The sequence below is a fragment of the Lygodium microphyllum genome, chromosome 5 (assembly GCF_053477565.2).
Source record: "Lygodium microphyllum isolate KBCC chromosome 5, Lygodium_microphyllum_v1.1.10, whole genome shotgun sequence".
Classification (NCBI taxonomy): Eukaryota; Viridiplantae; Streptophyta; class Polypodiopsida; order Schizaeales; family Lygodiaceae; genus Lygodium; species Lygodium microphyllum.
In genome coordinates this window covers 143,319,072-143,338,506 of record NC_141139.1, presented here as the reverse complement: position 1 = coordinate 143,338,506, position 19,435 = coordinate 143,319,072, and positions in this window count along the sequence as shown.

Genomic DNA, 19,435 nt, shown 5'->3' with positions numbered 1-19,435 from the left:
GATTTCGCAGGAGCTGCAAGACGTCTTCCAACCCAAAGTGCGCGAAGCCTCGGCCAACAAACCTCTGCAAAAATTCTAGGCTATGTTCACGGATCCCTGCTCCCAGCAATCGCCCTTGCCACATCCCACAGGATGACTCAGATCATGCCAATGCCCAGTCCCACCCTTTGGCCTAGCTCACTTTGTGACCGCCCCCACAACCACTAACCCACAAGTAGGCACCCCCCCTCTTCTTCGGCCCTTCCTACCTCTCCACCGGCCGCTATAGGCTCTTGCCACATGCTTGATAGCCACACTTCAATAGGAGGTTGTTCCCCCCACCTTGGCTTGTGCTCCCCAAGGTGTGCCTGCAGAGCTTGGCAAGGCAACAACAACCCCATCTCCCAGTCTATTGCCATGGATGTTGTCGCTTGTGGTAGAGTATGTCTTAGATCCCTTCTAATCCATAGAGATCAGACTCAAGAGGAGATGGTGCATGCCTTGCAAACACCCAAGGTATAGCCTGGAATCACCTCAGTTCCAGACATGGCTAGTAAAGGTAAGAATGTAATCAAGGAAGAGCCCATCCCCCTTAGTGATGATGAAGCTCCCTAAAGAAGTCCTGCCTAGGACTTCATTAAATTCTTAATAGCCACTTCCTCTAAAGACCCCCCAAATGGCTCCTGCTCATGGAACACTGCAAATCCATGGAGGAACTGTGGGTTGAGGCTTGGGAGCATGTTGAAGCACTCTAAAGTGACCACTGCTATCTCCTAGCTAATGTGGATGCAGAGACCAAGCACTTGATGAAGCACATCCCACCATTGGTCGAGAAAAACCTTGGACCGAACAATGCAAGAGGGTGTGGTATCTTCTTTTGACCCAGTCCTAATTGCAACAAACTCAACCAAACCCTGCACCTGAGCTCGATGGACATTCGCTTGATCCTAGCACAATCTCAAAGAAGTGCATCCTACAGAATAAGTCCAAGGAGGAGGCCAAGGACCAACACACAAAGGCAAAAAAATATGAGTCTAACATCAAACTAGGCATCAAAGTGGAGCAACTCAAAGGGAGGCTAATGCAAGGAGAGGCCCTAGCAACCAAGTGCATGATGCACATCTACTCTCTATAGGGTGTCACTAGCTGACAAGATGTGCAAATTGAGCATCTAGAGTAGCACCTTAGAGTGGCAAGGGTGGAGCAAGATCATCTACAACAAGTAGTGCAAATGGGTGCCTATCACCTGGAAATCTTGGCAATAAAACTCTTCCACCACCAGATTTTGCACTAGAACTGCATGGACCTCTAGCTCTAGCACCACCATGTATACTATAACCCGCTTTCACTCTTACCACTTACACCTCCCAGATCATACCTTGCATAACCTTGGTCCCCTTTGACACTGATTCTACTCATTCCTCCAAATCTACCACTATTGGCTCCGCTCAATCCCTATTCCAACTTAGCGCCACCCATACCACTAGAAGATGCATAAGATGTGTCTACCCCAGAACATGACGGTGCCATTCAAGAGTGACTTCTATGGGTTCAAGTCTTCCGTGTGTGCCATGTGCCAGGCAGCGCATGTACAAGATGGCCCCAATTGGTGGCCCAAAAGTAGCATTCATAAATTGGTAGATAAAGAGGCTAACAATCATGACGAGAGTGGTGCGATAATGGTAGGTGGTAGATTAGCCACAAATTATGGCAAATGAACTTTATCACACTGTAGGCATAAGAAGTTATAAAAGGAGCATAAAAGAAGTGTTGTGTTCCTCCTCGTCTCTTCCCTAAGCTCTTTCTTTAGTTCTCAAGCTCTCCCATGCTCTAAGATTACCTCACATTCTTTCATTCATTGTATTCCTATGAGGGTTAGCCATGGGGTTGTCTAGTCCATTGTCATGTATTTCTATGAGTGGTTACCCTTTGGAATGTGCCCTATGGTCTGAGTCTGTTGTTGAACACTATAATACATTACTAGAATATATGAGCATCCTTTTCTTTTGTTAAGTATTTTCTTGGCAATACATTTTGGAGTCTTACTTTGGATATGTTGCAATTTTCATACCTACAATGCTAGCATATGATTGTTGTTGGGTCCTCAAACTCTATTGTCCTATAGAGTTGGTGCAATTTGCTTGCACCTGGCGACCATAACCAGAACTTGGACCTAATTACTCCTAGGGTTTTAAGATTGCATATTGCCATGCAACTAAATGCAATGCTCCAAGTAGGGTTGACCAAGGTGCCTTGGCTTGGAATGAGATTCTCTAATCAAATCATGGGGTTTATAAGGTGCATATGAGCTTTTCTTTGTAGCTTCAACCACATAAGGATTTCAGCTCTTGGTAGAATCCCTTTCACACTTGTTAATGTGATTGTAACAAACTCATCATGCTCAAAGGTCCTCAAATAGGTGCACCCAATGTGCCTTGGCTTCAAGTGAGATTTTTTAATCAAATCACGAGGTTTATAACATGCACACGAGATTTTCTTTGTAGTTTCAATTGCAAAAGGATTCGATCTCTTGGTAGAATCCCTTTTACACTTATTAATGTGATTGTAACAAGCTCATTGTGCTCAAAGGTCCTCAAGTAGGTGCAAGGCACTCTAGTTTCCCTCAAGCTATTGATGCTCCCTGATATTTACACTTGTTCACTATTTAGATGAGGGTGCATTATGTGCTTGTTTTTTCTATCCCTTATATTTGTTGTTATCTTCTCCTAAGTGTGGAATCACCGATGTGGAACTCCTCCAAAATGTTTCTAAGCATGTGATCTAGCCCTACTTCTTAGGATGCACGGGTAATATATAGCTTCCCTCTTGTCTTTGACCATTCTTAACAATGAAAGTGGGTGAAATTCTCTTGAGTTATGCTCAGAGCAAGGTGCGGTTGGGTCTAGGCTAGTGCCTTATTTCTTTGAGCAATCATAATCATGATTAATCGACCCAACATTAGCTCCTAATACCATCCTTGGTTTACCATCTATGTATTTATGTCAATGTCGCATTCAATTCCCAATTTTCTCAACTACACAATTGTCCACTCACTTTACTTGCAAATGTTGTGTGTCTAACTACCTAGATGTGTTGCCAACTAGGAATCTAAGGTCTTAACCTAGTGAATCATGCCTAATCTCTAGGGTTTGGTGACATACCTTTTCTTTACCAAAATTTCTATTGCACAAGTTTATTGTTCAGTCCTTTTTTCCTTGAATTGCAACAAGTGCAAGTATACCTATGTGTATCTGCCCTTATACGTGTAGTTTGGTCAATCTCGGGAGCTTGCTAGTAAGCCTTAGTAGGAATTTCCAAGTCTAGTTGTTTGCAACCCTCTTTATTGAAGTAAAATCATTGTTTTTAATATTAGCTTGTTGCTCAATTCCTTGGTCTCTTGATTCTATTGGATGTGTTCTTGTGATAATGTAATCAAATCCATAGGGTATTCATGGCCCTTGTTGAATGTTGCCCTAGTTTGTACCATCTAACTTGCCTTCGTTGAAGGTTGGTGGATGAATCCTTAGTGTTTGAATTGTGGGTAAGTACAATACCACCACTACCTGATATACTAGCATCGCTACTTGATGAAACAAATGACATTTCTCCTCTTCCCTATTGAAGCCCTTGCCTCTCACGTACTCTTCACTCCTCAAAGCTCCTAGGGCTCTGATACCATGTAGAAATTACAGGGCACAATCTATAAAATCTAAGCAAGGAATAGAGAACACTTTAGGTGCATCAAGTAGTATGGCAGGTAATGACAAAGGGAAGAAAAAAGTGTTTGATGGTGATAATGCATCTACTAGTCATGTGGTTCTTGATGGAGACTTAGTCTAAAGAATATTGAGACTCTCAAGCCTAGAAGTGGAGGTTGTAGGAGAAGAATAACAACAATACGGTAACAGTTGGTCACTTTTCCTAAACTACTTGTATTATTCCTTGCCCTAACATTATTGTGGTAATTGACAGGGTCATTCTCTATTTAGACACAACAACGAGGAATGCAGAGAAAGCATCGAAAGCTTACAAGAACATCATTCCTTCCAAAGCTATAAGGAACATGTTGATCGAGAAGAGGTTTAAGAAGACCAAGGAGTAGTGTATTGAAAAGTTTCTACAAGGGTCTTCCCTAGAGAAAGAGGATATCCAAAGCACCTTGGACAGGGTGGGGACTAGTAGACAAAGTTACACCCAACTCTTCAAAGTTATGCACGAGACATTGAAGAAGAAAAGGGTCAATGGGGTCTTTGCTTCCAATTTAGCCATCTTCAATTCAACAAAAAAGATGTAGTATGAACCAACAAGTATTAGAAGTCCTTGGTGAGCCCTTTCACATCATAAACAGTTATATTAGAAATAAGAGAGTGCTAAACTATGACAACTATAACAATATATTCTTTGACTTGAGGACATTTCGAAGAACGATTATCAAGTTTTATATGCTGAATCATGCAAAAGAAAATGGCATTGCCATTTTTGTTATCAAGCTAAATGAAATTGAGATTATGAAGGGCAAGAGAATGAAGAGATTTTCTATCACCTTGATAAACATGGCTCTTCAACCACGTACCGAGGGAGGTGAAGGCTCAAAGGGCTTAGTGCACTTCAGTGTCAATTAGAGTAAGACATCTGGTGGATGGGAGCATTTCAAGTTGACACAAAATTTTTTCACTTGTTGGACTAGATTTTCAACAAACTTCTATACTCCAGGTAATCAAGTCCTCAACAATCAAGGAAGGAACTAAGTGTTGAAGTATTTGGGCAATATAAAGTGGAGTGGCACATGGCCGTAAATTTAAAGCTACTAAAGTGCATGTATAATGTGTCAAAAGGTGGTATTGCTAAGAATCCTTGCATTTATTGCGTGGCCATGGCCAAGGAAGTGCAATTCTGCTTGTTGGAATAAGACGCTTGATAGACACACCAAAGATCCAAGCTTTGAGGTCATTCTAGATATCCCCTTAACAAACATTGCTCTTGATAGACACACAAAGATCCAAGCTTTGAGGTCATTCTAGATATCCCCTTAACAAACATTGCTCTTGAGGCGAATTACAATTCTTCTTTCTTACTTGAGTCCTTTCCTCTCAACTCAAGTTATTTCCTTTTCAAAATCAATTGACTTAATGATGAGGCAAGCATTCCCTGTTCCGATTAATTATTTTATTTTGGGTATACATGGTCATCATGGTTGTGGGTCACGGAACAGCACACGATGGCATGGAGGATGGCACAGTGCATGGCTATGATGATTGAGTGCAGGCAGGTAAAGGTAGTGTACAAGATGGCGCACAGCTAGATGCATCGCCAAATTGAGGCGACTGTGGCATCGAATTCAAATCAATCACTGTTGAGCAATCGGATTCCAATGCAATAAAATTTTCTCCAATTCCAATGTGGCCAATCAAATGAGCTCACTCTCATGCTATTTGCTCCACATGCTCATGTTCCTTGACTCGCACGCTCATGGAATTCAAACCTAGATACTCTCACTTGACCTTGTGAATCGCTTCATTCCTCGAGGCTTATGGTATGAGCCCTCACAAGTCATCGATTAGTCTTCACCCCTTGTGTTGTAGAGTGTAAACATACAACAACTACAAGCAACAACTACAAGGGGAGTTCTGCTTGTAACACCTCAAGTAGGGCCCTTTATCTACATTGGGCTATAGGAGCTCATAGATCACCTGGGACATATGCCTCACACCTCTTGAATCACATGACCCCAACCATTAGCCACTTTAACTAACCTCATTAGCACCTATGGGACCTCATTACAACTACGCATGTGGCATAACACGATGAGATAACTCATCAGATCCCTGATCCACATGTCTAGACCATCGAGCATAGGACTTTGTGGAAGTTTAAAATCATAGCTATCCTTGATTCTTATGAGCTTCTGGAGATGGTCTTGGGGACTAAACCAAAACCACAACCCACCTTTGACCCATCAAATTCGAGTGTTATGATTTCTCCAAATGCAGATCTTCTATAAGCTTGGAAACAAAGGAACGTAGATGCACTGTGTGCCTTAGTTATAAGCTATTCTAACAGTGTTTTGACCTTGATTCAGCACACAAGTAAGGCATTAGAGGCTTGGAACGTATTGAGGAGTTAGTTCAAAATGCAAAATCAAACAACGATTCAGAACTTGGAGAATGGACTAGTAGCAGAGAACGGTGATGAAGGAGAGACAACAAAAGCTGTCATCACTCCAATCAAGAATGTGCGCAACCAATTGGTTGGTGCTAGGATACAAAAGACTAGTGAGAAGCTAGCTTAGAGGTGTCTTCAGAATTCTCCACCAAAGTTTGATGGATCGATAACAACCCTAAACACTCATGTGAGACCCCAAGCTTTGATGTTTGAGAAATTTTTTGCACTAGTAATGGAGGAGGAGTTAAGGCTTAAAGCTCGAGAAGGTGGCAGCAATGGAGATAATGCATTCTCTGCCAATGTGAAAGGCAAAGGTGGTTCCTCTACTAATGGTGACAAAAAGAAGAATGGCCATAACAAAAGGTTTCAAGGAGAGTGCTTCTACTACAAGAAGAAAGGACATGCAATTGTATATTGTCATGTGAAGAAGGCAGATGAAAAGAATAGCCCCATAAAAGACTAAATGGAAGGAGACAGCCAATACGGTTGAAACAGAGTTGGAGTTATTCATGGGGCGACCATTGAGAAAGTGTATTCCTTGGTGCAAAAAATATCTAACACTAGCTCATGGATATTGGATAGTGGTGCCTCCCATCACATGACCAACAAGAAAGGTCTATATAGTTCTATAAAGTTTCAATAAGGATCCATCATTGTGACGTTTGGGAATGATGCAAAATGCCATGTTGAGGTAGGGCATATGAACTATTTCCTTTGTTACTGCAAATGGTGAACTCAAGAATCTTTCAAATGTGTTGTATGCCCAAAGATTAAGAGAAATCTGCTATCAATTGCTTCTATAATTGATCTTGGCCATGAGGTGAGGTTCACTAAGACAGGTATAGAAATTATTGATAGTACTAGCAAAGTTGTTGGTAAAGGAGAAAGAAGGAACAACCTATATTAGCTAAGTGCTCTTATAGACACCATTGGTGTGGGCATAAGTAAACTTTGGCATGAAAGATTTGGTCACTTTGGTATTGCAACGTTCTTAGAGATAAATAGTCAAGTATGGTTGCTCACCTACTTGTAGTAATTGAAATGAAGAAACCATGTGAAGATTGTATGATGAGCAAGCAACAAAGAAAGGCATTTCACTTTGTGGTCAAGCTTTAAAGCTTAACTAAGAATTAGAAATGAAAAGTCATGAACGTGGGGGGTCTTTTTTTTTCGCCCCCAAATTTGGCATTTTAAATCATTTTTGTGGCTATTGGAATCAAGAGTAGGCAAGGAGGTAACAAGACATTGAAGTTTGACGCTCTCCAATGCTCTAATTTGATCGAAAAATAACTAAGTAAATCAAGTCCTTCTCTCTCCTCTTGTTGTGTGTTTCCATGGATTAATGTATAAGAGAAGAGGGTGGGCTGAGATGAAAGATTTTGATTGTGGGATGATGCAGGAGCATAAAGGAGCATGAAGGTTGAAAGGATCCCCAATGGTTGTTGGGAAGCATCAACGGGCCTTCAATTATGAGATAAGTACGTCATAAGGCACGGTTTTATAAGTAAGTCGTAGATTTTATTGTTTTATGATAAATTTTGATTGAAAATGATTGTATTTGGTTGTTAATGCTTTGATATATCAGCAATGTTAAAGAAATCAAGAAAAATTAGTCATCTAATAATTTATTTATAAACACGTAAAACCCACAACATTGTGGTTTAAGGAAAATTATATGATTTTGGGGTTTTGTTGTGCATATGGTATTTGTATGGAATGAAATATGATAGGAAAACCATTTTCATTAAGATCAATCAATCTAAATTAGTAAATAAAAAATAAGTAATTATCCATAAATAAATCGTGAAAAATAAAAAATGTATACATAGATTTTTATACTCGAAAAACAAAAAAAAAGATTTGTGTTTGTGAATGTATGGTAGGGATGAGGCATGAGGTTTAGTGTCAATTCCAGCCCTATCTCTATGTTAAAGTGGGTTTTTATTATTTTCATGAAAGAAAAATACATTAAAAAATATGCTCTAAATCTACCATTGAATGTATAACTTTAAATAGGGGAGAAGGGGGATGTTAAGTGCTTAAAGTACAGTGAATTCTGATGTTTTTATGATGCATGGCATATAGGGTCCAAAATTAAAAGGGTTTAGTAGCAAGAGAATACTTGGTGCTAGTCCTGAGCAACACAACAATCTCGATATATCCCTTAGACACTCTTGGCTGTAAGGTCGTGTGGGGTGGTTTGAGGTGTATAGTAGAGACATGACTAGTGCCTTAGAGCTAGTGTTAGGCCTGCTTTAGGTTTGACACCAAATGTAAAGTTCTGCATTAGAGGTTAGGGTGGTATATCCCTTAGACACTCTTGGCCGCAAGGTCGTGTGGGGTGGTTTGAGGTGTATAGTAGAGGCCTGACTAGTGCCTTAGAGCCAATGTCATGCTTATTTTAGGTTCAACACCAAATGCAACTAATTTCAACTATTTTCAACCAAAATTTATCATAAAATAATTATATTTATGACTTGCTCATAAAACCGTGCCTTATGTCATATATGTATCTCGTGATCGGAGGCTTGCTTATGCTTCCCAACAACTCATTGATGATCCTTCTAACCTTGATCTACGCTCCTTTATGCTCTAGCATCATCGCACAATCAAAATATCTCATCTTAGCCCACCCTTTTCTCTCATAGAATCAACCATGGAAACACACAACAAGAGGAGAGAGGAGAGAGAAAAACTAAAAACTAATCTCCTCATTTAGTACATCATTTTTTAATTTGATTGAAGCTTTGGATGGCGAGAAAATTCTTCATCTTGCTGCTCTCTTGCCTCCCCCTGATGCTAACACAGCCACCAAAAATGAAATTTTTAATCAAGAAGGGAACGCAAAAAAACAGCCCCCAATCCCCCCCCCCCACAAGATCACTTTTTTGTGTTTTTAGCCTTTTAATTAGGCTATTAAGGCTTAAAATTAAAAAAACTAGTTCAATTTTTCATGTTCACATTGCAAATGAAGTGGATTTTTGCATTTTGGCGGGGAAGCAAACGAACTCAAATACAAGGTTCGACTAACCAGGTGGCTCCATGACATCGAAATCTATCAAAAAATTGGCCTCGACCCCTAAATCACATATCTGCTTTATAATGCAAAACCTTACACAGATTAAATGGGGATTCAAAAAGACTTCGATCGACAAATCAAGACTTGCATTGTGTTCATGGCATAGAACTATATCTAAGAAAACCCTAGTTCATCAATTCACAACAACTGTTTTATTTTCCATGAAAAATTGGTCTTTTACACCTCCCAAGCACTTTTCTACTTCAGAAACGTGTCCCAAAATCCAACTCTCAGGGAGTTAGCGCCCTTATCCCTGAAGGCAAGAAAGCTATTAGCTATAAATGGTTTCACAAGATCAAGCATAAGTTAGATGGACCTATTAAGCATTATAAGGTACGGCTAGTTGCCAAAGAGTATGCACACAATCATGGACTTCATTACGAAGAGGGCTTGGTCTAGTGGCTAAAATGGCCACTATAAGAGTTATCATAGTGGTGGCTACATTAAAAGGTTGGATCATGCATCAAATGGATGTTAAGAATGCCTTCTTGCAGGGGGAGTTGCAAGAGGAAGTTTATGTGAAGCAACCACCTAGTTATGTGAATGAAAATAATCCAGATTATGTATGCATGGTTTATAAGGTCTTGTATGGGTTGAAGCAAGCACCTAGGACATGGCATGGTAGGATTGTAGAATAAGTCAATTTCTGAAGACTTTGACTATTTTCTTCTCTCTTCCTTTAGCCTTTTGCACCTTAGGTGGACTGGGACATCCCCCTTGGTGCATTTGGTCCTAGGTGGTCAAGCCATTTTGGGGTCACTATCAGAGCTTACCTCTGACTCAGAGTTTGCTAGTAGGCTGAAATAATTTCACTTTCTCATAATCTACTACATCTAGGAATTCTAGCCAAGTTCAGCTGCAATCTACCTTGGCAACTTCTTCGTTCACTCTAAATGTATTGGCCTCTTGTGGTTTAGAGTCTCCTTTGATTTTCTCAATCACTCTTCCATCCGTTTCATATTCTATGGTCTCCACTTCCTCTTTGCTTTTCTCATTGGTTGATGGAACAACAACCTTTATACTCATCGTCTGAATCCTCATACTCAGACTATGGGTTGTTTTCAAGGGGGTTCATGTTCTCAAGCTTTTTCTCATTGATGGAACAATAGCTTTCATACTCATCATTGGAATCCTCATACTTAGACTATGCATTGTTTTCAGGGTTCCTGTTTTTAAGTTTTTTCCTCAGTTGTCATGAGAGTCCAGTTGTATGATAGGTTTAGGTCATGCACCTTAGTCCGCCACCACTCCTTACTCTCCATGAGATCCTTGAGGGGCTTTAGGTTTGTAGTTGGGTTGCTAGCTAGATCACTTGATATGTACTTGAAGATTCTATGGAGTTCCAATTTGTTAGTTGGAGCATGATATGTGATTAGTGTGTCGACTGATGGAACTCCTGGCCATCATGCATAGGGACACAGTGTGTAGGTTTGAAGTTGTGGCTTTTTAGGGTTTACTAGCTGAGTCTACACAGCTTGCCTATATTCATCCTCATAATCTGAGAATGGGAGATTGCCAACACATGCATCGAGTCGACTACGACATCCTGCTCTCTAGGTCGACCCTGGATGTGCAACGCACGAGTCATAGAAGATTGGGGCAACGGTCTCATCTTCCTAGGCAATCGGACAAAGGCTATAAGGGTAGAGATGGACACCTAGAAGATCACACCAGTTGATCTAGATGCCATCTCCACCATGCTGAAGGGTGATGGCCAGATTAGGAAATCCTATGGGGCCTTAACCAAGTATATCCCATGTCCTGAGGAGGACGAGCGAGACTGGATGCATGTTCTTGCTACCATTGACCTTCCGTTCTCGGACAATGAGGAGTATGAACAAGCTATCAAGATGATTGGCAAGCCTAAGGACACACTCTCAGTACTAGTCTACATGATGGCTGGAAGCTTATTAGAAGACCCAACCCTGTCATAGTCCGAGTCCCGAACAATAGACAAGAGCTCGTTGAGATCCTAGGATATCTGACGGACAAGTTGGCTGGCAATCCAACAACGAATCCCAAGGCACTCCAAGATCTCTTGATTGAGCCTAAGCGACAATGGTCCAAGCTGCACAATTTAAACTTGATGTACAATTGGGCCTTAGTCCCCAACCAACATGAAGAGATATATCAGGAATTGGGAGATGATGAGCAGTCAGACAAAGATAGTTGTGACGACGAATATGAAGATTGTTGTTCCTTGAGTGATGAGAGCGAAGGGAAAGTAGACACTATAGAATATGACACTGGGGGATGTGTAATCGAACAAATACGAGCTGACTCCAAACCACACAAGCAAAATGTCTTTAGGTTAGAGAGAGGAGTCATGCGCATGGATTGCGATCGATCATGGTTGGAGCACATAGGCACAATTGACTATGAGTAGGTAGGCGTAGCCCAACCAAGTGCTGCACCACTACTGAGAACAAACTCACCTTTCGAGATGCGACCACCAGGAGAGTCTCCCTCTTCTAGTGAAGGTAGAGAGTTTGATTCTGAGTCAAAAGTCAGCTTAGATAGTGATCTTGAGGTACCTTGACCTTCCAAAAATAGATGCATCAAGGGGGACCTACCTATCCACCTAAGGCATCAACAGTTAAGGAAGGAACGACAGAAGAGCTGCCTAAGGAAACACAGGCAGAAGAGCAGCAAAAACCACAAGACCTACCAAAGCGATTCACGAAGTTCAAAAAGGGAGATAGGGTAGTGATCTTACTAGGAGCCAAATGATAAGGGCAAGCAAGCAAACCAATCGAAGGACCCACCAAGGTCAAGGAGGCCAATTTAGCTAGGGAAGGGGAGACACCCTGACCTATCTTTATAGTCGATGGCTTGACTAAGGAAGAGGAAGCAAGTCTCATTACTCTCTAATGAGAGTATATATACGTCCTTGCTTGGTCCCTAGAGGAGCTCAAAGGGATAGACCCGAGTGTAGTGACTCACAACATACCCATGACACCAGATGCAATGTTGGCCACAATAGCGACCGTATCCCATGAATCCAAAGCACACCTATACCATCAAGGAAGAAATTGACAAGCTAATGAGAGTAGGACTCGTCTATGAAATTGAGCACACGGATTGGGTTTTGCCATAGTCATAGTATTGAAGAAGAATGGAAAGATTAGAGTGTGCATCAATTAAAAGAAGGTAAACGTGGCTACAAAGAGAGATAACTATCCATTGCCATACACCAAGCACATGCTCGAGAGAGTGGCTAGCAAAGAGGCCTACAGCTTTTTGGACGGCTTCTCTGGATACAATCAGATGCAAGTGCATCTTAATGATAGGCATAAGACCACATTTGCCACTGAGTGGGGCATCTTTGCCTACATAGTCATGACCTTCGAGTTAACTAACACACCAACTGCCTTTCAACGACCTATGTGCACTATATTCTAGGATATGCTTAGGAAAGAGTTAGAGGTCTTCGTGGATGACTTGTGTGTTCACTCTACTTGGAGGGAACACTTAGACAAACTCCAAGTGGTCTTAGAATGGTGTCGACTATATCGTCTCTCGTTGAACCCCTTGAAATGCCACTTTTGGGTAAAGCATAGATGCATCCTAGGGCATGTAGTGTTGAAGAATGGCATTTCCACAGACTTCTCGAAGGTCAGGGTGATTGTCGATCTTCCACCCTCAACTAATTACAAGGGCGTTCAGTGCTTCTTAGGCCATATTGGGTATTATCGGCAGTTTGTGTTGAACTATCCATTGATTGCTACACCTCTATACAAGCTACTAATCATATTAGAATGGACCAATGAATGCCAACATGCATATGAGGAACTAAAAAAGGCTCTGACCACTGCACCAATTCTATGAGCCCCAGATGGGACACTCACGTTCCATGTGCACATTGATGCTTCTCGAAATTTTCCGTAGGAGCTGTGTTGTGCCAACCTGCTGAACACAACCTAGATTACCAAGTGAGCTTTGCTAGCAGACAACTCACTGAGACCGAAATGAATTACTCAACAACGGAGAGAGAAGGTTTGGCCATGGTGTTTGCTATAAAGAAATTCTGGCATTATCTTTTGGCTATGCCTTTTACCTTCTTTGTCGACTATCAAGCCTTGTTATATCTTGTTAATAAACCTTGTGCTACATGACACATCACTCGATAGCTCCTTCTACTTCTAGATTTTGACTTCTCCGTGGTGGTACGTAAAGGGAAAAACACTACATGGATGACCATATGTCTCGCATCCCCACAAGAGAAGTTACTAAACAAGGCATTGTAGATGAACTACCAGACCGCACATCTATTCAGCTTATCTAGCGAAAGAGATTTTTTTAGAGCCGACATGACGCCATATTGGGTAGATGACATAGTTTAAGTACTTCTGAACAACCAATAGAAAAGGCCCGACTCAGGCAACTTATCTTGAAGATCCAACCCTATTAGTTGATATTAGGCCAACTCTATAGATTGGGGCAAGACGGGTTGCTGCACAGATGTGTGTGTGAGCATGAAATGCATGACGTACTCATAGAGGCACACGTCGGGATTGCAGGAGGACACTTTAGTGGAGACACGACAGCCCATAAGGTATTGTAGTCCTAATTGTAGTGGCCCACTCTTTTCTAAGATGTAGCACAATTTGTAAAGCATTGTGATGAGTGCCAATGGACTAAGGTCCCTATTCGTAAGGATCACATGGAGCTAACCCCAATCATTGTACGACAACCCTTCGAGAAATGGGGGATTGACTTCATTGGACCCATTAGTTTTGTGGTATAGTATTCACAAGCTAAGCACATCATTGTCGACACACCGATTATCTAGAAAAATGGGTAGAAGCACATGCTATGAGAAAAAATGATGCTAGGACCACTGCCAAGTTCTTATGGGATCAAGTGATCTCATGAACTACCCCATCGAACTTGTTAGTGACCAAGGCACACACTTCATCAACAAAGTGATAGCTCATCTCCTGTCCACCTTCCTAATCATCCATCAGAAGTCTTTTCCTTATTACCCTCAGGCAAATGGCCAAACTGAATCCACAAATAAAATCTTGGTGAATGTCTTGACCAAGGTAGTCTGTGCTTCGCGCAGTGATTGGGATAACAAGTTGATGGCGGCCTTGTGGGCCTACTGCATGGCTTACAAAATGGCTATAGGTCAGGTCAGACTCCCTTTAAGTTGACCTATGGAATTGAGGCAATTCTATCCTTAGAATTCTTCGTTCCTAGCTTGAGGATAGCCCTTCAAGAGAGATGGGATGAGAAGGAGGCATGGACGGAACGCTTGGTTGATCTCAAACGCTTATCGGAAACTCAGCTCCTAGCCACCCATGCACTGATATGCGAGAAGGCAAGATGCAAAAATTGGTTTGACAAGCATGTCAAGCAGCAAGACTTTGAATAGGGTGACTTAGTACTGTTGTACACTTAGTCAAGGGACATAAACAGAAAATGAAGTTTAGGGGGTTAGGCCCTTTTGGAGTTCGAACCATCAGCTAAACTAGCAACATGGAACTTGAAACCTCAGAAGGTGAGGGCATAGGCTTCTTCAATGGCAGCTGCATAAAGAAGTACTACCCTCCCCCACACCCACTACATGAATCTCCAATGCTAGCATCCTCGGTCAATGTATGAGTAGCCACTATCATTGAGATGGATGATGAGGATGAGGAAGCTATAGAACCAGCTTACCTAAGCATAACTTTCATTGCCAAACACACGTGCACCTTCAATGCATTGATCGATGAGGGAGCTGACTTTAATGTCTTAACTCATGATCATTGGACCCAAATTGGCAAACCGCAATTATAGCCCACTAATGCTAAACTCAGCCCATATGGAGGCCGATCATACGTACTTTTGGAAAAGTGCAAGGCTGTAGCTCTATCGAGTTTGAAAGCATGTCGATGATCTTCTATGTATTGTCCAACACTAAAGATGTAGGCACGAAGTCGTGGTTAGGACAAACCTTTAAGAAGCAAGCTCGTTGTAATGTTGACTATGAGTTGCAACATATCCACCTAGCCATGGGTAGCATCCGCATAGTTACAGCTTTCAGCAAGGGTTGCGTGACTTCTTCCAAGTCCACAAGGCCACTAGTAGAGAAACCTACTACCGAGTCTAAGGAGGGGAGTAGTGCTTCGTCACCACCCACCAAGCCCTTAAGACCAACAAATCACTGAAGCCAAAGCTAAGGCCCATGAGCCAAAGCTTCAATGGATGCCTAAATTGCAAGGACCGCTGGCCTAGGAGTAGACACCCTCAACCCCGCAAGGCTAAAAACCCCACCTCGTGCCCTAGGAGGCCAAGACACAACTATGGACATCGACGTACGGTCAAAGCCGCGGTGGGTCCCCAAAACCCTATTGCAAGCGCAAGGCTATTATGAGGGTAATGACCTAAAGCTGAAATGGCCAAAGGCACTAATCAAACGCCGCCCTCAAGCTTGACCACTCACGCCTACATCACACATCCAAGGCCAAGGCCACAAAAGCCTCTAGATTCAAAGCCTTCGAAATTGCAAACACACAAACCAGTGAAAACTGAGTGAGTCTATTGACCCAAACCACAACCTACTACTCGCACACATGCCATGACTAGTCCTACAGCTCATGGAATGTCACCTGAATGCTGCAGCGCACCGTTAGTAGCCTACAACTTAGCCTATTGTACAAAAGGCCCAACTACAAGCTCAAGAACAACCAAAGCGGAAACCATTAGCTGTTGTTGCTGAACTCTCTAGTTCTGTCAAACCCCAACCATCCCACGCTGGCCTTAGACCCTCTTATGAGCGAAGATCGATTCTAACTATGGTCCCGGACTTAGCGGAGAACATAGGGGATGATTTGGTTTCATGTCTTAGATGCTTAGATGCCACCTTCATGTCGCTTACTAAAATCTATGACCGCTTAGACTTGGGACTCTTGGATGAGCCTATAGCGATAGAAGTACAGACACTCCCTTATTCTTGGGAAGAATCGGAATTTGTGTTTGTCAAGGTTTCCAAGGCAGCTGAGGAGCTGATTGCCATTGATGATTAAGTGTGTGGAATTCTTGAGGACATATGATCCCAACAAGGAGTATGGGACAGTAACTGTGTGGAGCATAGAAGGAACCAAGCAAGTGCAGGTCCCGCTCATCAGTAAGGCCTTGGTAGAGAAGGCGCTAGGATTGGAATTACAGGTGGAAAAGAGGCAAAAGAGAGATGTTTATGCCATGCTAAAGATGAAAAAGGAGAACATCTTGACAAACGATGGCATAAGCATCAAAGACATCCCCGACTTGGAGGCCAAATTGCAAGCCAAGGTGATCCACTCCCTCTTCTCTAGCCAAAGATACAACTCTCTCATGCATAGGATCAACGTGCTCGTGCTAGAGAGCGTGGTGGTTCACTCGTTGGATTAGGTGGATTGGAATGACTACGTGCAAAAGACCATTGACCAATCTACTAAAACACTAGCCTTTGGAAGCAGACTGACGGGTGGAGAGTCCCCAATGTCAAAAGGAGCTGAGAGGAAGAAGCCTTCAGCCAAAGCTGCATTCATTGGGTATGGAGGAATCTTGACTGCTCTTATCCAGGAAGCGATAAAGGAGACACAGAGGGATGGAGAGGAGGGAGCGGATGAAACACATGACAGGTCACCCCCCATCATGAACAAGAATAGTCAAGCGAAAGAACGTTTAGCAAAGAGGAGGGAGAGCTAGAAGCCTAGTCTAACAGAAGAAAACCAAAACAGCCCAAGAAAATGCTGACACAGGAGAAAGTAGACCTGCAAAAGGCGAAGAAGGAGGCAAAGAAAGAGGAAGAACAAAAGAAGAGGAAAGAGAAAGAAGAGTCTAAGAGACTGGAAGAAGCATTGAGGAAAGTCGAAGAGAAGAGAAAAAGAAAGATTGCTGAAAAGGAAGATTAATTGAAGAGGAAGGAAGAGGAGGACATTGCGCTAGCCACGCGCTTGTCCATCGAACAGCAGGGCAGGCAAGACGAGTTGGGTGCCTTGAGCCCGTGAAGAGATGAAGGCCCAAGCTCAAGTGCGCATGTGCCAGACATGACGCCACTAGAAATGACTACTGAAGGCAAGACCAAAGCCCCTATTGACCCCATCCCAACCCTCTTGATACCCACCACCGCAACAACAATGCCCACTCAAGGCACCCCAGCCACAGTAGATGCTAGCAATCTCATGGCATGGGTATAGTATTTCATCAATAAGGAACTCACACAGGGGAGGAGTGTGGAAACCACAACCATTGGGTAGAAGAGACGACATCAGAGACAGCGAATCAAGACAGGACCCGAAATGACAAATACTAGAAACCTCCATGACTCCCATATCTATAATGATGATGCCAACTGCTGACTATGATGAATATGTCAAAGAGCTGCACTCACAGTTAGAAAAAGCTAAGGAGGAGAAGACAATAGTAGTGGCTGAGTTGGAAGCTGAGAAGGAGTCAATGGCTATCTTCAAGCTGAAAAAGACCAGACAGGTGGCCATGCACCAAAAAGAAATATACGAGTTGAGAGAAGAACTCAGAACAAAGGAAGGAGACGATAGACAGTGGAAGGCAAGGCTAGCCAAAGAAAAGCAAAGCTTCATGAGGATGTAGCAAAATGATGTGGATCTGGAAGAGCAATATAAAGAATTACATACAGAAATGGCAAATCTTAGGGATGCTGCTATGACATTGGAAGCATATAGACAAGAGTAGACCCTCAAATTGCACAAAAAAATAGAAAAATTGAAACAAGAGGTAGCCTTGGAACAAGAGGAACAATAGAGACTCAAAAAATAAATTGAAGACCAAGAATAGAGGCTCATGGTATTGGCTCGGAGGCAAGGGGAAGGCCGTGAAGAATTGAAGAAGAGAGCTGAAGGCTGGGCAAACCTCAATGAGAAGAGAGTCAAAACCTTGGCGTGCCATCTGGCTCAGGTAGAGAGCGACAAAGTACTAGTTGAGAGCAAAGCAAAGGCTGCCCAAGTGGCCTTTGAAAACCAACAACTCCTTGTTAGACGTCACTTAGACAGAGGAAGGAGAGGTTGTGGATGCCATTAAAAAGAAGCTAGGGATTGCACATAGAGCCCTACAAGCAGGCCTACAAATACCACCGCGACCCATGGAAGTCAGCCTAAACCTTGAAGAGCAATGAAGATATCTATTACAAGCATGGTTGACACCACAAGAAATAAGTGCAATAGGGTTTGCAGAGGAAGCCGCCCAAGGAGACCAGCAAGGAGAAGGGGTTGGACCGAGATTTGAGTTGGGACTTCAAGACAAAGAATTAGTTCCACAGCCTCCTTTCCCTCCACAGCCAGAAGATCAGCAACATCCAAATGCCCCCATAGAAAGAAAAGTTGCAATCAAAGAAAAGAGGAAGCAGATGGTGGAGGAAGCATGAAGGAGACTAGGTGCTAAACCGGCTATGGGGCCATCTATGTCCATCCCACCAAGTCAGGACGATTTCCCAGCAAGCTTCCACGCTGACCTGATAATCTAGGAACAACAAGAGACAGCCAGAAAACCCTTCGATCTTAATTTCCAATTCCCTGCCAACTTGCATAGGATTCTGCCAATCAAGGTTGTAGAAGAAGTGATTAACCTTAGAGGGAGACTCAAGGAGAAGTGGCTAGCTGAAAGAGAGCAAAACCCTACCCTGTGGGGCACAAAAGACACCCAATTCTAGCAAGATAAAGTTTTTGAAGTGCCTAGATCTGTGCCTGGCTATGAGTGCCAACCCACATGGAGAAGCCACATCTATGATGTAAATATGGACACTTGGCTAGCATTTTGTAACACCCTATCCTTTGAGCGAAACAACCCAATGTTCATGCCATACCCTCAAAGAGTAGGAGTGGATTTTGACCCCAATGTCCACAGGGGATATGACTTCCCTATAATCTACAATGCTAATTGCACTAAGCCCGAAGAGGCCCTCGTCTTCACACTCAAAGATTTGGAGGACTCTATAGTCCGTTTTGTAAATGAATTTTCCTCTTGCCCCCCGATCCTGCTTTCATCACCACATGTAATTACCTTAGACTACTTAGAATGCTACTTAGGCAAGATCCCGTTCCACAATAATCCGGCCTTCCAACCCTCTATTTTGATCCCAATGCCATAGACATATTTCTTTGTATCCTTTTCAACCACACGTAGGCAATGCTAGACTTTCAAACTCAGCAAACTCCTCCATAATTTTTTTTTGCAAGAATTCACCACATGCTCAATATCCCAATCCTTTGC